Here is a 19814-nt window from a genome sequence, read left to right on the forward strand (position 1 = left end):
CGTGCGCATTCTTGCCGGAAGTGTGCGGCCTTCTAGGAAATAATTGCGAGCGAGGAATTCTGGCTTATCTAATCCTTCGGGGATTTATTAGTTGGGTCGCTGCATCTAGTGAATTTTAGAAGGGACAGTTGTTCCCATTCGCGTTTATTATTTTGGAGCTGTTGTTCCATACCATGTTCCGTTATTACGCCTTTTCATTATCTGATTTTTATATTTTATATTTTATATTTTATCTTCATTTGTTATATTTCGTCTTATTTTTCTTGTGTTCAATAAATTGGGCCCGTTTGTGGGTTCCGTGCTTTTAAACGAAACTTCAGATCTGTTTGATTTCTCAAAGCCCCTTTGGTGTTGTCTTATTGTTATTAACTTTCAGGTTTAGTTATTGTCTCCGAGACCCAGGACCCCACCGCATAAGAGCTGCCCGGGGTATCCTCTGGAGACAGCGGTGTATCTCTCGGTACACCTGGCGCCCAGTAATAGAAGAATTTATTAATAATTTCTCGCGGTGCCTTTATTTGTGCGATTCGTCGTTACACTTTATACATAAGTACTAAAATGTAAGCGAGAAAAGCGAGCGCGGTAATACAATATGGCGACGCATGCACGAGAAGAATCCTTTGTGTGGGACCATGACGTCCTGATCGTCGCCAGTATCGTTTTCGTGGCAGATTCAACTGCGTGAATCTGGCGAGGTGGGTTCGTTAGCCACCAAAGCTCTGTGATGAGCACTCCAACGGTGTCCAGTTCTCTGTATATAAGTTGATTTCTAGTGCGATGATGGTTTGGATTTTCAAACTGTATAAAGGCTTTAGAAATAAAAATGCAGGTGCTATTGGAGATCACTATAACTAACTTTATTTACTTCAATGTGGTTTAGTCTTCTGGTCTAGTCTGTCGTTTAACCTTAACTGAATCTAGCTAATTGAATACGATATAGAATCAAAGTGCACCCTTTAAGACCAGAAATCGAACCAAACTCTTGGATCCCAAGAGATACATTTTTCCATACTTATCATGCACGCATCTGCACTCATACACATTCATATGTACTGTGACGTGATTTTTCGAATCACGGTACCAGGCAGCTCTGGTTACCGATACAGAAAACGTTCTCTATTTCCGGTTCCCTTCGGGTCGCCACCCTGCTCAGAAGCTACGCTCTCGGGTTGATTCGTATAGTTATGTCAATGCTCTCGTGAGATATCGTTATTGTTTAGTTGAGGTCGAGGTACTCGAATCTGCCGTGGGGAGATAGTCTCGACGTACCGAGTTGCCCGGCAGAGGAGAGTACCCGACGGAGACGTCTCCACGGACCAGCAGAAGCGCGGGTGAAATACAGGCGCCCCGCTGGAGATGGGCAAAGGGCTGTAGAGCGGGCGGAGATAGTTGTGATACGGTTAAGGGCAGGAGCGGAACCTCCGGCCCGAGTTAAGGATGTGGTGCCCAGTTGTCGCCCGATGCCCCGGGGGAAGCGGCCGTGGAGGATGTCCAGAAGTTACGTACAGATTCGTTAAGGAACACTCTCGATTTGGTTTAAAGGGACGACTCGAAGGAGATAGAAGAGTTATCAGTTAAAAGGCTCTCGACCAATCAGAATGATTAGTTCTCGGATTTGGCTATTGCCAAGGCATTCTCTCTCGGGACACCGACCGAGGTGTCACGGGCTGGCTCGGGCTTCCGTGCTATCTGTTGATAGTTTTTCTTGCCGTGTTTCGCTACGGTATTGCAAGTTCTCGATTCGTACAGTTCTCGCGTTGTTCTCGCGATATCCAGTCAATTCTATGAATTCCTGTGAGTATTCCGGAGGTGTATTGCTGTGCCTTCGTGCAGTGCTCGCCCGAGTGTCCTTTGGATACAGTTCTCGGCCTCCACGGATTAGTTGCACCAGCTCTCGGTGAGGACTCCCAATTTATAATTGATGTAGCGATCTCGATAGATAGTTAAGATTCGTTCTGATACGTTCTCGATTCGTCGCTCTCTGTCTCTCACAGTATTTGCCGGACTTTTACTCCGACCCTCTCTACATCAAACCTAGCAGCCTGAGCGGCCGTGCATTTCCGTAACCGTCCGCTCCCGTTCGTGCATCCAGTTGCGTTTGCTGATTTCACGCGACCCCAAAGATCAGCACCTACGATTGCGTTTCTCGATTTTACGCGTTCCTAAAAATCGACAGGATCCGTTAAGCTATCGCCTCATCTGATAGGTTCCATCAGAGTTCTCGTTTTGGTGGAGTTGTGCCTGTTCCACCCCAACTCCCAGTTTATACCAGCTCGTCAGTTCCCGGTGAAAAAAGAATTGGCTGGCGCCCGCCTGGCTTGCGGATGCACGAACGACGGGTGGACGGCCGAAGGTAACGTAGGTTGGTTCTCAAAGATAGTTCATTCTCGGATGCTTTGCTATCGGTGTCGAGTTAAGGAAAAGAATTATGTTACAAATGGCGCCCAACGTAGGGCCAGCCAGCAAATAGTTGTTCTCGAGTTGTCATACCCGGGTGACCCTACCGGTCATCGAGGTATTGTTACAACGAAGACGGTCATCGGAACGGTTCCCGAATTCTGATAAACAAGTTTTTCAGAAGATTTCGAAGGACCCCCTACCCTAGAGTCCTGGTTTGCGACAGCCGAAATCGGCTAGATCTCGGTCACTTCGTTTCGAAATATTGCCGAAGACAGCCGACGCGAAAAACTCGAACAACCGAAAATGACTTCAACCGCGATCTCTTGTCTCGGAGAAGAGATAGACTTGGAGCTGCTGGGGAACGAAGATCAGCAAAGAGCATGGTTCGAGGAGATGTTGGAGGCCACGACGGCCCTCAAGGAAAAGGTGGGCAGACCCCCTGTGGATCACCTCGCCATGATTTGGGCGTGTGCCGCGTCGCTCTTGGCCAGCGGACACGGGGATGCCACATCCGCCCCAGTGCTAATCCTGACCATAACGGGGCTGGCGCAGGAGACCATGAGGCCACCCCCGGAGGAGGTGGACCCGCTATCGACCGGCGAAGCGGTTCGCAGCGTCGCGGAGCCCAAACGGTCGGACCCGACGAAGACCCCGGAGGAGGTAGGCCCGCGACCGACAAGTCAAGCGGTTCTCAGCGTCGCCGAGCCCGAACAGTCGGACCCGACGAAGACCCCAGAGTGGACCATCGTCCGGAGGAAGAAGGTCGGCACCTCGGGCCCCTCGGCGCCAAGTACCACCGGTTCCTGGTCAGGGGCTACTCCCCAACCGGCTCGGAGGAAGGTCATCGAACGGGCTTGCTACAGCTGCAGGGAGACCGGCCACCGATACTCGAACTGCCCGTACGGCCCACCGACGACCACATTCTGCCGCCGCTGCGGGAGGAAGGGAAAACCCTGACTACCTGCCCCTCGTGCAGCCAGAGCCGGCGACAAAGAGGGCCCTACATTCCGCGGGCCGGCCAAAACGTGCCCCGGGAGGAGTTGAAGGCTCTGCGGGCGGAGAGACCTCGGTCTCGAAGGCCGCAGGGACCTAAAGCGTCCCTCGGTGGTCCGCCAAAGCCACCGGCTACCGGTTCCACCAGGGTGACCAACGGGGATAGGGCTAGCCCGACACCGTAAGGAAACTCTCACAGCTCTCGGTGTGGACTCCTTAGTCCCAGATCTCGTACTTGGCCTTCGGGCCAATTGATCTCGTTACCGGCTCTCGGGCCTAGCTCTCGTTACGTGGGTCGAAAGACCGCTCAGCTCTCGTTAAAGGAAGGGACCCAAAGTCTCAGCCTTTATTGCCTGGATCGCAAGGTCTACGGCTCTCGCTAACGGAAGGAACCTTCAGTCCCAGCTTTCGGTACGTGAACTCTAAGATTCCACAGCTCGCGTTCAAAGAAGGACATCAAGTCCCCTCTCGTGAACCGTGGAACGCGAATCCGCGCAGCTCTCAAAGAAACAGAAGGACCCGAGATCCTAGCCCCCGGTGCTTGTGCGAATGCTGACGGTTCTCGAAGAAGCAAAGGGACTCGCCAGGACCCTTAGTTCGCGATACGCGTGTCAAAGGACAGTCGCTCTCGAAACATAGGCCGCCGGCCTCAGTTCGCGACGTGCGAGTCACGGGACTCGAGTTTCGGAAAGTGGTTCCTCAAGTCCTGCTCGCAAAGGTGGACGGCCATCATGCTCGCGGAATACAGCTCTCGGATATAATACGAAGATCCCAAAAGGGTAACGTACGCTCTCGACTTTCGTGTTCATCCGCGTCCTGTTATCATCGTTCAGTGTCCGTTTGTCAATCTGTGTTTAATACTTTCTCGGAGCGAGAGAGGATAAACCTCTCACGCGTTCTCGGTTCGCCTGCGAAAAATATTAAATCAGTTCTCGCCAGTAAACAGCATGTGAACAAGGCTCGCTATCGTTACGGCTCCCGAAATAAGCTACGCTTAATACCTTCTCGGAGCGGCAGGGCTAACGCCTCCGCGCGATCTCGATCTACCCGCGCAAAATAAGAAATTAGCTCTCGCCAGTAACCAACGGGTAGAACTTCGTGCTATCGAAGAAGAATAAAATCAGTTCTGGGTCTAGTAACTGGGTAATACTTTCTCGGAGCGAGAGAGGATAAACCTCTCACGAATTAATTCGCAGCCTGGTCAGACGATCATGCGAAGAGATATCGCTACAAAAAAAAAGTAATAATAATTAATTTCTCGAGCCGAGAGAGTAAGCCAAGATCCCGGCTTACCCGCGAAATATGAATTAAATAGCTCTCGACAGTAACCAGTGGGTAAGACATCGTTCGCTACCGGATTATCGTACTTTGCCTTCTCGTCCTTGGTTCCTGAAACAGTTCTCGATTTCGGTTCACGACTTGAGTCCGGCCGAAGGGCCAGAACTGGCTCACGATCGTAACGTGCTCTCTACTGTACCTCCCTACGGAGATAGTACAGGTGATGAGTGGTTTAGTTACCGAATTCTCGAAATAGTGATCTTTAAACATCTTCTCGCGCCTACGAATTATCGCAGCTCTCGTCTTACCTACCAAATATTATTGTTTTCACTCTGTCTCGCTTTCGCTCACAACGGTGGGTAAGAATATTGGCTATCGAAACTGGTTTTAACTGGCCATAGTTCACGAAATAAATTAATAAATGTCTTAATTGACAAGTTATCGGCAAAAATATTAACTTCTGAAATGTCATTTTCTCGAGCTGGAAAAATTTTTCCGGTTGGTTTTCGATTTTCCTCACCACCATCTAGATCTCGACCGTACACAGGGGAATGAATACTAAGCTATCGAAAGAAAAAAAACTTATGTAATAAAGCTCTCGAATATGTCGGAATACCGACGAAAATATTCTAATTAGAAAATTGGCTCTCGGTCCGATTTGCTTGCACTAGCTCTCGTTTCGATCACTAAGCCTCAACCACCCTTAAGAGGTGGGGAGTTGTGATGTGATTTTTCGAATCACCATCCCAAGGCGGCTCCGATTACCGATACAGATAACGTTCTCAATTTCTGGTTCCCTTCGGGTCGCCACCCTGCTCAGAAGCTACGCTCTCAGGTTGATTCGTATAGTTATGTCAATGCTCTCGTGAGATATCGTTATTGTTTAGTTGAGGTCGAGGTACTCGAATCTGCCGTGGGGAGATAGTCTCGACGTACCGAGTTGCCCGGCAGAGGAGAGTACCCGATGGAGACGTCTCCACGGACCAGCAGAAGCCCGGGTGAAATACCGGCGCTCCGTTGGAGATGGGCAAAGGGCTGTAGAGCGGGCGGAGATTGTTGTGATACGGTTAAGGGCAGGAGCGGAACCTCCGGCCCGAGTTAAGGATGTGGTGCCCAGTTGTCGCTCGATGCCCTGGGGAAGCGGCCGTGGAGGATCTCCAGAAGTTACGTACAGATTCGTTAAGGAACACTCTCGATTTGGTTTAAAGGGACGACTCGAAGGAGATAGAAGAGTTATCAGTTAAAAGGCTCTCGACCAATCAGAATGATTATTTCTCGGATTTGGCTATTGCCAAGGCATTCTCTCTCGGGGCACCGACCGAGGGGTCACGGGCTGGCTCGGGCTTCCGTGCTATCTGTTGATAGTTTTTCTTGCCGTGTTTCGCTACGGTGTTGCAAGTTCTCGATTCGTACAGTTCTCGTGTTGTTCTCGCAATATCCAGGCAATTCTATGAATTTTCTATGAGTATTCCGGAGGTCTAGTGCTGATTGGTAATCGCACCATCGCGCGATGTACATCGTTGTCTAGATATATATATATATTTCCGATTTAGTAAACGTGGTTTTGCAAATTCTTTATTAATCCATTACATCTCGGCCCTTTAGCCATTTTATTCAATATATGCAGTTTTGTGCTTTTTGATTATTGCCAAAATGTTTAGTTGGTGGAAATATTTAATTTATCTATCCACAATTAATTATTCCTTCAGAACCATCTAAATTGTGAAGTGGAAGATTTGCTATTGGAGCGGTGCTGAAATCATTGTTGAAGCTGGAGTCTGGTGCCGACCATCGTGGCCTTATATTGCCTTCTCGGAAGATCTTGAGTTATTCTCGCGCTTTCTAAGATTTCATCGGGGGGCCAATTGCAGCTAAGTCGTGTCGTTTCCTGTCTCTTGTCCATGTCCTCATGTCGGTGTGGTCTGCCGTAGTTAAACACGTGGTTTTCCATCCTGGCTTTTCTGGACTGAGTCGGGTGTGTTTTTCCCTGTATTATCTTTGGATTCTTCAAAGAGGGCCTGTTGACTGCCTGCCTTCCTGATACGGCAGATATAGATTCTGTAAAGAATAAAAAAAGAGTTAGGGATTCTCCATCTTCAATGCCGGATGAGCCGCATAGTGTTCCTCCTACTAAAATTTCTTCCTTTCCACCTTCCAATCATAGAGAAAGTATTTGGTCTCATATTTCCAACCGTTACTCTAATAACTCGAAGGCGCCGTTTATCGTTTATATCTGCAATAAAGATACGGCAAAAAATATTGCTAGATATCACCCGTTCTCTATTGCAAAGCGGCTCGCGAGTTTCGAGGGCATCCAATCTCTTTCAAGAAATGGCTTAGATAAATTAATTGTTTCTTTTGATTCTTTCTCGAATGCTAATAACTTTGTGAATCCAATCTTTTTCAAGAAATGGTCTAAATAAATTAATTGTATCTTTTGACTCTTTCGCGAATGCTAGTAACTTTGTGGATTCCACCCACTCTTCCAATAACGAGTGATTGGCTTACGTTCCTGATTTTAGGACCGCTAAAGTGGGCGTAATCAGAAACGTGGACCCTGAGCTTTCTCTTGACTGTATCCGTGAGGGCATTGTTCCTTTATCTCATGACTCGAACTCTCAGGAGGTCATTAGACTGGAGAGAATTTTTCGTACTACCATAGATTCAACTGGGTCCAAAGTAAGAGTCCCTTCATCGGCTGTTAAGGTGGTGTTTGCTGGCTACACCCTGCCGAACAGCATTAACATCTGGCTAGTAAAATGCCCTATTGAAATCTACATTCCACCAGTTATCCGGTGTTTCTCCTGCCAACGTTTTGGACACGTCTCTTCCAAATGCAGGAGCTCTTTAAGATGTGCTAATTGTGGCGAGGGTCATGCTGATAATGTTTGCGGATCCGCGTCTCAATATTGCGTTAATTGCTCTGCCCCAGGTCACTGCGCTGACTCCTTTAGATGTCCGTGATTTATCCTACAAAAACAGGTTAGACGAGTTATGGCTGAGGAAAGTATCTCATATAAAGAGGCAGGACTTAAATATGGGGTTTCCTCAAGGCCAATCTTGGCGAGCAACCATAGCCTGACCGTGGTGGATGAGACTTCGGAATGTAATTCGGTATCTGTTCATGAATTTGCTGACGATTCCCAATCTACTCAGCCTTCAAAACATCTTGTAGTTAACCAAAATTCTACTGCCGCTATCCCATTATCAATGAGCCAAATTGTGAATCTCAAAGAGTTAATTAACCGGGAAGTCATTAAAAAAGTGGGCTCCATCATTAATCATATCGAGGAGGGTTTGATCGGTTTGTTGAACGAAGGATCAATATGTGAAGCCTCTATAAGGAACATATGTTTAGAATCCTTACAGATCTGACCCATTCTCCGGGGACATAATTTAGCCTAGCGGCTGGCTGTGAATGTCTTGTTATTTTTGTGCATTGTTAAATTTTTACTAGAATTTGTCATTTCCTGTTAAGCTATTTATATTATTTATTTATTTTCATTGTAAAGATAGTTGATTTTCCAGCCGCACTGTTTATATTTATTGGGCTGTTCTAGATTGTTGTTACTGTTTATTGTATGAGTTACTATTTATATAAAGTATTAACTAATGTTTCTAAGATTTATAGTTATATATATTTACCTTGTGATTGTTACGATGTCGCCAAAAGAGAACCTAAACATTATCCAGTGTAATGCTCGCAGCTTGAGGTCGTCTTTGACTGAGCTTCAGATTCTTGCCAAGGATGCTCACGTTCTGTGTATCTCGGAGACTTGGTGGAGATCTGAGCAACAAATTAAAATCAGGCACTTCAACATCATTAGGAAGGACAGAGGGGACGGAAGAGCTGGTGGCGGAGTAGCAATACTTATCCGGAAATCGATTCCGTTCCGCTCAATTGATACTTCCTCGGCAAGACCTGGTGGAGTTGAGATGTGTGGTATGGAAATCTTACATGGTTCCATCCCGATTCCTCTTAGGATCTTTTCGTTATACAGGCCTTCTGAGTGCTCCATGTCTTCATGGGCTTGGAAGTCTCTTCTAGATTCACTAGGGCAAAATAATATTTTAGTTTGCAGGGATTTCAATGCTCAAAACCCTGTATGGGGCAGCTCTTGTTCCAACTCAGCCGGCAAAAACTTAATTAACGCCCTTGATCATATAGATCTCTCCGTTATTAACAACGGTAGCGCAACGAGAATCTCTTTTCCTGCTCAATCCGTCAGTGTTCCTGATGTCACTCTAGCTTCTCGGACATCCTTCTATCTCTGCGATGGAGGGTCATGGACGACCCAGCTGGTAGTGATCATCTCCCTATTTTGATCTCGGTTAGCTCATTCCACATCGTTCCTGCTCCTGGCCGGCCTAGAATGAATGTGGATGAGGTTGACTGGACCAAGTTTGGACAGTGGACCAGGAATATTCCTCACCTAATAGACCTCTCAAACATAGATCTCGAGACAGGCTATGAGCAATTTACAGAACACATTCTCGATTCTGCGGAAAGAACCGGGGCTCGCCTAGCGGGTGGTAAATTACGTAATTTTATGGCTCCTCCAGCCCCGTGGTGGAATTCCGAATGCCGTAAAGCGCTTGCAGAAAGGAAGACTGCCTTTGTCAAAGTCAAGAAGCATCCCACAGAGCAAAATGTGAATCTGTATAAAGAAAAATTAAAAAAGTAAACATTAATATTCTATAAAGAACGAAAGAAGAGTTTTAGATCCTTCTGTAACTCTATTAACAATCAGATGGACCCTGCAAAAATGTGGAACGTTATTAAGTCATTCAAATCTAGATCCCTAGGATCTCAATCTTCTAGTCATGGGGATTTTAACCCAGCAGCTTTCGATTTCGTGGACAAAATAGCTCCTCCATCTATCCTAATTCCTCCTTCTCCGTCCATTATATCGGGTCCTACACTAGAAATTTTTTCGAAGATACGCCTGGAAGAATTAACTTCGGCCATTAATAAAATTAAAGTTAAATCTGCAGCCGGTCCCGATCTTATTAATAATCGTATGATCAAACAGCTACCCGTGGAATCCCTCCAGAAACTCTGCGAGTTGTTTGATGGATTTTTTTAAATGTGGTCGTATTCCATCAATCTGAAAAAAGTTCAATGTTATTCTCCTACCTAAACCGAACAGTGATAGTTTCAGGCCGATTGCACTTTCTTCTTGCCTCCTTAAAGTCTTTGAAAGGATATTATTAACAAAAATGGAATGGTGGATTGAAAATTGTTCACTAATTCCCAAAATTCAGTTTGGTTTTAGAAAGGGCAGATCCTGTATGGATAACTTGGCCATCCTTAGCTCGGACATTTACCTTTCCTTTGCTAGAGGGGAAACTCTGGATTATCTCTGATCGCCTCTAGAACAATGGAAATAGGGTTACCTCAAGGCACTGTGCTTAGTCCCCCCTCATTTAATATATACATAAGGAAAATTCTATCTAATATTGGTTCTCAATGCCGGTCACTTTTATATGCCGATGATATAGTTATATATTTCTATCACAAGGACCCTGCATATATAACTTCAGTCCTCAACTCAGCACTGGAGCTAGTACTATCATGGCTTAATAGCATTGGCCTTTCCATCTCTCCCAGGAAATCGCAATTCACCCTATTCTCAAGGAAAAGAGAGAACTGGTATAACTTCTCAGTTCTTATTGATGACCACCCGATTCAATGGGTTCCTGTCATTAAATTTCTGGAAGTGTAGTTTGATTATAAATTAAACTGGAATCAGCATATAAATAAAATCTCGGAGAAAGCTCGATCATCTTTGCGGGTTTTAAGGTCTACCTCTCGTATCAACTGGGGTGCCCACCCCAATAACCTGCTGATTATTTATAAAGCCTTAACGAGATCGATCCTTGACTGGGGCTCAATGTGCTATGGGACAGTTAGGGCAAATAGCCTTATTGTCCTTGATCGCATTCAGTATGCGGCCTTGCGATCTGCTCTGGAACTTATGATCTCGACTCCCACCAATGCAATTTTAGCTATGGCAGGGGAACCGCCGCTTTATTTCAGGAGAATCTTCCTTGCTTCTAGGTATATTTTAAGATCTTTCTCAATTTACCATCACCCTATCCATGCGAAACATAAACTCCTAGAAAATGCTGTTAACAGCAATCAGTCACGTGGGTACTCACCGTATGTTCTGTCAAGATGGTTGTCCCTTAGAAGATATTAAGACAGAGTTATTAGAAACCCTCGTCCCATCTGTTTCTCCATTCCTTTGGCAGCGCATTTTCAACACATTGATGTGGACCTTGAGTTTGGCTTTTCTATGAGAGAAACGTAGAACCCTAATAACGGTCTTGGCACCTTCCTTCTGGAGGAATTCCGGAACTGGGTTTATATATACACAGATGGTTCTCGGTCGTCCATCCCTGAGAGATGTGGGGCTGCAGGCTACGTAGCTAACTCAAAACTAATTAGGAAATTCAGATACTGCAACAAGGCTTCTATTTTCTTTGCAGAGGCATCGGCTCTTCTTGCAGCCCTGCAATTAATCAAGGAAAAAAACATAATAAAGCCGGTTATGCTGTCTGACTCACGTAGCGCTTTACAGTGCCTAGCTGATAATTCAATGAACTCAAAGATTCACCCTATCATCGCTCAATGTAAGAAAATGTATCTGGACTTACGGTCCATCGGACTTCAAATTCAGTTCATCTGGATCCCATCCCATCAGGGAATCCATGGTAATGAGGTAGCGGATAAAAGGGCCAAAAAAGCCCTCAGTATTTCAACTATAAATACTAAAGTAGTCTGGCCTGATCTTGCTGTGCACTGTAAAAGTAGAATGAAATCGAAGGCCTATGACTATCTTACTGATCAAGCCCAGTATAAGGGAATCAATTTCTTTAAATGGTCTCCTCCTACCTTGGGCTGTCCCTGGTTTATCAATATGGATTGGAGGAGAGATGATATTGTTAAAATTAACAGGCTCCGCACAAACCATTCAGCATCTAGAGCTCACCTTCATAGAATCGGTGCTGCCTCTTCTGAGGCCTGTCAATGCAATGCTCAGTTTCAAGACTTGAACCACATCTTCTGGGCTTGCCCTCTTAATACCGTGGAGACGAATAAACTGGTTCTAACATTACGACGTCTAAAAATTCAGGCTCCATATAACATCCAAAATTTGGCCTTCTCTGGAGATTCCAGAATTCTAAAAGCTATCATTATCTTTGTTAATTCAGTCCAGGGCAGACCAACTGACGCGATGCACTTCTATTAATACACTTCCCATAATTCCATTTCGTACCTGATGCTGCAACCGGCAACGAAAATAAACAAACCTTGACTTCAGTTCTCGTACAATGTTGAAATCAGAACTGACACCGGATCGGGTCAGTCCTGAATAAAGTCACGTAGATATTAAGAAATTAATTAATAAGACTGCGAGATGCCGTATCTGGACATATCTGATGACTGGTCGAAGGGCAAGCGTAAGCCACCAGCGAGATGCGTTGAAGAAAAAGGTATCACAAGTTAATTAACATTCTATTGGTATATTCATATTGTAAAATCAAGGTTTATTTGGGTTTTGCGGGACCACAGACTATAACTTTGAAGAAACATTACTAGAGAGACATATAGAGGTGAAGCAATAGATAAAATCTATAAAATTCTATAATCATCAAAAAATAAAAGTTTTATACAAGGAAATATTGATTAAGAAGAATGTAAATGCGCTAGAAGCATAATAGATTCAGCCTCAGTGGCATTTCATACGATTCTTATGGGGTTCGATGTGAAAGTTATAAATAATAGAAAAAATTAACAATCGTAATACTTACTATGGCCAGTATCGAGTCAAAAGGTAGTATCCACAACAAGACGAAATCCTATAAGAGTAGAATTGACAGGAAGTAGGAATAAATAAATACTGAATGGCAAGATTACAAATAATTTGATAATTTATTAATGCCGATAGACAGCGTACAACAATGTTGACAGAAACTGGGCTAGACACTCAACTTGCCTGATAGGACAATAATTTTGCAGTATATCCTCAAAAAATTAGCTTGTCAATAGAAGATTATGAATAATTTGAATAATTTCTTATTATAAACAAATAGCACACCTTGCTCATCATGACACAAAGTTTTCACATTAGCTGGTATCAAATAGATATAATTCTAGCGTGGTAAAAGTGTCAACCCGGTGGAAATAAAGAGTTTCTCAATTCTTACGAAAAATTGATAACCGTCACGGTAAAAGTGTCAACCCGATGGATGGAATGAGTTTCTCAATTCTTATAAAAAATTGATCATCATTGTGCTACCAGTGTGTAACATAGTGATTGTGGAAGAGTTTTTCGATTCTCTTGAAAAAATTGAAAAATTCGCGAACGTGCGTGAGTGTCGTCGCGAAAATTATAAAAGTTCTCGAACTATCTTTTCAAAATCGAAACAAAGTGACGGGTCTTTTCAAAATCGTATTTCCGACGCATGGAAGGAGTAAAATCCGCAAGTGCGAAAATTATAAAAGTTCACGAAGTATCTTTTCAAAATCGTATTTCCGACGCGTGGAAGGAGTAAAATCCGCAAGTGCGAAAATTATAAAAGTTCACGAAGTATCTTTTCAAAATCGTATTTCCGACGCGTGGAAGGAGTGAAATCCGCAAGTGCGAAAAATCCGAAAGTTATCGATCTTCGAATAAAAATCGTATAGGTACAATCACTCGAAAAATTTTGACGTGAGTGCTAAAATCAGTTATCGTGTCTGGAAAAACGAGTGCCGTCGGACAAGTGTTCGTCGAAAAATTACTATCTGGGATCGGTTTGACCGACAAGAATATCGAACAAAATTTCGATTTCACGCAAATTGTGCAACCAGATTGTGCAATAAAAAATTTAAATTCTTCTCCGGAGGAATAATTACCTGTCGTAAGCTTGAAACGATAGATGCTCGCTTGTCGCCAATAAACAAGCGAAAGATTGTAATCTCACGCAGTAGAGATTGCCAACGACATACAGCATGCCGTGCAAGAGGTCACCGCCAAAGAAACCACTTACCAGATCCATGGACTCGATAAGTCGGGAACAGGGGGAGCCATCTCAGCAGATGACCATGACAGCTGGAGGTGCGAACGAGCGCGGAGCAAGTACACCCAACATCGACGAGAGCCGATCAACACAACTTCAACATTCGACAAGTAGCCTTACTATTACCAATAATAATGAAATGATATCAATGTTGCGTGAATTAACCGCGAGCATGAACATAATTGGCAATAAGGTCACGTGGCTTGAAAGTTCAGTAAAATCGATAGATGTAGAAGTTAACAATATTAGGACTCAAAGTAACAAAGAATTGGATGAAATGACAGTCAAATCACAAAATCCTGAAAATAACGATGTAATTAGTTTACCTGGAACAGAAAATTCAAAAAGATCGAACAACGATGTGATTTTAGATGAAAGAAAAGTTATACGTAGACTAGTAACAGAAAAATCTAAATTAACTGACATTACTTTTGATGGAAAAATAAGCTCCATGAACCCAGTAAAGTTTTTAAATAAATTCGAAGAATTAGCTACCAGGGAGGGTTATCGCACAAATGAATTATCTGAAAAAATAATTTCAAATCTAAAAGGAGATGCTCGTACCTGGGGGAACTTAATTGAATATCAAAATTTTGAGCAATTTAAGGAAATGTTTCTGGCTAGACATTGGAACGATAAAATTCAACAAGACGTAATGGCATATATTATGAACGGACGCTATGAGCCGAAATTCGGATCCATGGAGACATATTTTTTAACGTGGATGACGCATGCTAATTATGTTGATGCGCCGCTGACCGAAAAATGGAAAATTGAGAAATTATTGCTACATTTTCCTGAGCGTGTATACGAGCGTTTGTGATCAATGGCGGACCTGACAGTTCCACGCATAATTTCACGATTGATCGAATATGACGGATCAAATGTAGGATTGGCTATCGAAAGCCCTAGGGGAGTCGAAAAAAACCATACTAGAACTCAGAAATTTTCCGAGACCGATGACAGGGAATCTAGAAGGAATTTCTACGGTAGAAAGGAATACGGCAATAAATATGAAAATAAATCTGAAAGGCCAGCTAAGACCGTGGAAATTAAGAAAGAATCAAATGTAGGAAACAAGCCAAAGGATTCTGAGAAGAAGAAGGTTTGTAGGTTAGAGAGGGTTACTGAGGCTACGAAGGATAGCGACGACGGGCAAACAATAGAGCAAGCCAGCGATCCGGCTAAGGGTGATATGTCAACAGACGACGAGTCGGATTCCGAAGAGGCAAAACATTACTCCATGACTTTGATAGGTCCGGGCGAATACAACGCAGACTCAGAGTCCGAAATAGAAGAAAATCCGAATATTCAACGAAAATATAAATTGCCCAGCATAAAAATTAATTTAGGCGGTAAATTATTTAACGCTTTGATTGATACGGGAGCGGAGGTATCCGTAGTATCCGAGAGGGTAATAGACGCGCTAAAAACAGAAAATATAAGATTTCCTATAATTCCCGTAAAAGGAATCAAAATCATGTCAGCTGTCAAAGACAAGGGCACAGTAACCAAAAGAAAGGTATTATTGGATTTTGCGTGCGAGGATCAAATTAGATCACACAAATGTTACGTAGTGAGCTCATTAGCGGAAGACGTGATTTTAGGACTTGATGTTATTATAGAAAATCGAATGGCGTTAGTACCGTATCTGGGTAAAGCTATGTTTGACGTAGGAAGGGAGAAAGTCGGATTATTAGACCCTACGAAAATTTTAGAATATGATGAAAGGGAACGAGTACTGGTTAACCAACTAACAACCGAGAAACAACAAATTGAGGTTTTAGATCGCGTTAACAAATTGCTAAATAATTATCCAGAAATATTTGAAGAAGGAATAGGAAGAATTCCAGGCTATAAGCATCAAATAATAGTCAAGGATAATAGGCCGTACCAAAAGCCTGTTTACCCTATACCAAACAAGTACCTCGAGGAGGTCACTAGCGAGGTAAACAAATGGGAAGAACTCGGTATTATTAAGAGGGCACCAACCGAATATATCAATCCATTGGTAGTAGTAGCGAAACCGAATGGAAAACTACGAATATGCTTAGATGCCAGGGAAATAAATGATCGCATGGCGGCAGATCACGCGAGACCACCAACAATAGAACAGGTGTTTAATAAAATCGAAAGAGCGAAATACTTTACGTCATTAGATTTATCAAATGCATTCTTACACGTGGACTTAGATGAAGACAGTCAAAAATATACAGGCTTCTTATTCAAGTCGCAGACATATGTGTTCCTTAGACTTCCGTTTGGTCTAAAGACGTCAGGGGCGTCGTTCACTAGGGCGATGGGCCAAGTATTAGGGCCAGAGCTGGAACAAAAGGTGATAGCGTATTTAGATGACGTATTGATTGCCACAAGAACATGGAAAGAACATGAAGACATTTTAAGGAAGGTCTTAGACGCTTTTCGAAAGAATGGAATTAGATTAAATCGGGATAAGTCGAGATTTGCGCAACCGGAAATAAAATTCTTAGGGCATAATTTCCAGGAAATCAAAGCAGAAATTTTGCAGGACACCAAAGACAGTATAGAACGAGTTAAAAAACCGTCGAATATTAAGGAAGTGCAATCTTTCCTAGGTTTGGTAAATTGGGATCGAAGATTCATTCCGGGGTTATCCGAATTAATAAGACCGATTGAAAAATTGTTAATTAAAGACAATAAATTCAAATGGGGACACGAACAGGAAATTGCGTTCGACAAGACCAAAGAAGCATTCCGAAACGCTAAAGAATTGTTTCATCTACAAGACGACTTAGATTTCGCGATAGACTCTGATGCGTCGATGGTAGGAATTGGAGCTAGGCTGTACCAATATGACGAAAATCAGGAGTACACGATAGCGTACATGAGCAAAAGCTTGAAAGATGCTCAAACGCGTTATACTACTACAGAAAGGGAATGTTTAGCGGTAGTGGAAGCGCTGAAAAAGTGGCGTGTAATTTTGTGGGGACACCCAGTAAGAATTCGAATGGATCATAAAGCATTGACATTTATTAGCCAATGTTCGTACACTAGCGACAGAATAGCTACATGGATCAGGGTCCTACAAGATTTTGATATAACGTGGGTATACCGAAAAGGTTCGGAAAATACTATAGCGGATGCGTTATCGCGACATATATCCACTAAGGAAAACTTGATAAAAACAGAATATCGGGTTCACCAAATCATTCACTACAATGATAATCGGAATTGGGACTCGTGGAACGAGAAAATACGTCAAGCTCAGCAAAACGATACTAGTTTAGCATCGCGAATGGAGGAAAGGCCAGGAAATTTCCAGATCCAACAGGATATAATTTGGGAGAAAAGGACGGACAAATGGCGTATTCCAGTTAGTGGACCGATAGTAGAACAGCTGATTGAGAAAGTACATGCGTTTCTAATACATTTTGGAACGGATAAAGTAATAGCGTTCGCGAGAGGCATTTTTTATATAGAAAGTGTAGACGCGATCGTAAGAGACATAGTGGCATCGTGCGAATTATGCCAAAAGACGAAGTATTACACAAGAGCCACAGGGGGAGAGCAATATTACAAGCTACCCACCAAACCGGGCGTGAAAATTTCGTTGGATTTGTACGGGCCATTGCCTGTCGCGAAAGGCGGGTATAAATATATCGCAGTGACGATGGACCAATTTTCGAAGCTGGTAACGTTTAATCCGATCGGTAGTATCTCGACCAAAGAGATTATAAAGATATTCGAGGATAAATATTTCGAAAATTGGGGAAAACCTGACGTGATCCTAACGGACAGGGGTGGACAATTTCTCTCTAGGGAATGGGCCGAATTCGGTGAAAGAAATGGTATCGAGTTAATTAAGACGACACCATACAATCCACAATCTAATCCAGTAGAGCGTGTGATGCGAGAGATAGGTCGCGTGATTAGGACATACGCACACTCAAATCATACTACGTGGAGCATGATTTTAAAGCGAGCGCAAAACGTATTAAACTCTACCGAGCATAGTAGTACAGGATGCATACCATTCTACTTACATAAGGATGAAGAGTACGTGCCTCTGGGGTTGCCCGAGTTCTTGAGAAATCCGGAACCTGAAACAGAAAATAGAGAGACCTTGATTAGGGAAACACGGAAGAAATTAGCTATCGCAGCTGCTAAACGATATAAACAATTCATTAAGAAAAATCACCCTGTAGAATACGAAATAGGGCACAAAGTGTTATTGAGAACACGCAAATTGTCGGAAAAAGACAAAAGGTTAAACAGAAAGATATGTTTAATATACGAAGGTCCGTACGTAATCGTAGGGAAACCGCATAAAAATGTATACACTCTCGAACAAGACGGAAACGTTTTAGGGAACTTCAATACAAGACAGCTTCGTCCATATAGGGAAAGAAAATCCTATTTAATAGCCATGCTAGAATGTAGATATGGCGAAATGGAAAGCAACGAAGTTGCAGAAAGTTCAGGCGTGACGCGAGGAATTTATCGAGACGTACCGCTAATTAAAGGGCAGGTGTTCGAAAAGGATATACTGATATTAATAGACACCGGAGCTCAAGTATCCGTCATCGGTAGTGGATTCTTGGAGGAAATTAAAAAGGAATTTCCCCATGCGCAAATAGAAAAGATGGAGAATATAGACATCTTCAGCGACATAGCGTCAAAAGTAATACCGCTCCGCGAGAAAATCACCATAGGCGTAAACCTCGAAAAGGTTATTTTAGAGGGAGTGTTCTACGTGCTCGAAGGATTAGCGGCACCCATGGTCATGGGTATGGACATGTTAAGAAAATACGGAATGGACATAATACTGTCAAATCAATTGCTAAGGGTAACGTCATTAGGAATAGATATCCCGATTTATATATACAGTAAGCCACAAGACAGTAGCGATGAATACAACTGTCAAGTCGTTAGCTTGAACATGATGCGAACGAATAGCGTTGATTTACAGGAAGTCAAAGACGGGATGAACCTGAGCGAAGGCGATTTGATTCTGAGAAAGCAGAATGAATTGTGTAACAAAATTTTGCGAAGCAAGGGTTTCTTAGCAGACGAACAACCGAAGGAACTGACAGGTCCAAAATTAAAATCGGTAGTACTGAATAAGACGCGTAAGATATGCGAGAACGACATGGTATTTTTACCCGAATACACGCGAGCGTATATTGATAAAACCCGCGATAGCGACTATCTATCATCCAATAAAGATGAAGAAATTATAACAGTGGATGACTGTAACAACAATGTAACAGAACTGAAGTCGGTAAAAACCGAGTTGGTTAATCGAGACTCGGGTTTCCAATTTTTAAGGGACATATCGGTTGACGCGAGTGAAATGGAAAGGGTTAAATTAAATTCGCCATTATTCCTAAAACCATTGGATGATGAACTGAGTGCGCGAACGTCCATTGAGAACCGCAAGAGGAAACGGGAAATGGAATTAACGATGCACCACTGGGAGTCCGAGAGTGGGGATGAGGCGGAGCCAGCGAAGCGACGCTGCGCAAAGCGCTGCGCAGTAGGCGAAGAGGCTCAACTGACGGATGACATGTGCCCGATCGTGAAGGTGAATCGACTTCGGACCACGAGTCAAGATTCTGCCTTGGGAGAGGAGACTCCACGAATAGAGGAGAAAACGGGAGCCAGTCCGACCAAGGAACTCGAGCACCAGGAACCAGAGGAGGAAACGGAATACATCCAGCGGGACAATCCACGGTACCAGCTAAGGAGGATTCCAGTGAAGCCAAAGGTGCTGTCAGTGAAGATTTTGGATGAAGCGGATCACGTGATTCTGAAAGAAAATAGGGTGACACCCTTAAAGATACGGGATCCAGGGACGCCAGTCTCACCCACCAGGATGCGTCGCCTATATCGGTGGGAAATGAAAGAGAGGAAGGCCGAACAAGTGACAAAAAGACACTACAAGACTCGGCAAAAATACTCAGCCAAGGCGAGGAAGACGCGTGAAGCGAAAAAGCTCCGAGCTATCCAGGTTGAGTCAACGGAGGAACCAGAGACAGTCAACCTGTCGTCGGACGAAGGATGTCCACAACCGGGGACTTCTCAGCAGACTGAAG

The 19814-nt window shown here is 43.7% G+C and overlaps 2 long non-coding RNA genes across 2 annotated transcripts; both read right to left on the minus strand.

Annotated features, from left to right (window-relative positions):
* Positions 1-6575: 6575 nt before the first annotated feature.
* LOC107264595 lies at positions 6576-8723 on the minus strand. The gene is made up of 3 exons (XR_001536989.2): positions 8317-8723; positions 7329-7641; positions 6576-6729 (listed from the first exon to the last, which is right to left on the minus strand). It is a non-coding gene; the product is annotated as an uncharacterized LOC107264595 (long non-coding RNA).
* A 2433-nt stretch (positions 8724-11156) lies between these two features.
* Positions 11157-11402, minus strand: LOC107264596. Its single transcript, XR_001536990.1, has 2 exons — positions 11332-11402; positions 11157-11186 (listed from the first exon to the last, which is right to left on the minus strand). It is a non-coding gene; the product is annotated as an uncharacterized LOC107264596 (long non-coding RNA).
* Positions 11403-19814: the final 8412 nt, after the last annotated feature.

Source organism: Cephus cinctus, unplaced genomic scaffold, assembly GCF_000341935.2.
Source record: "Cephus cinctus unplaced genomic scaffold, Ccin1 Ccin1_scaffold0187, whole genome shotgun sequence".
Classification (NCBI taxonomy): domain Eukaryota; kingdom Metazoa; phylum Arthropoda; class Insecta; order Hymenoptera; family Cephidae; genus Cephus; species Cephus cinctus.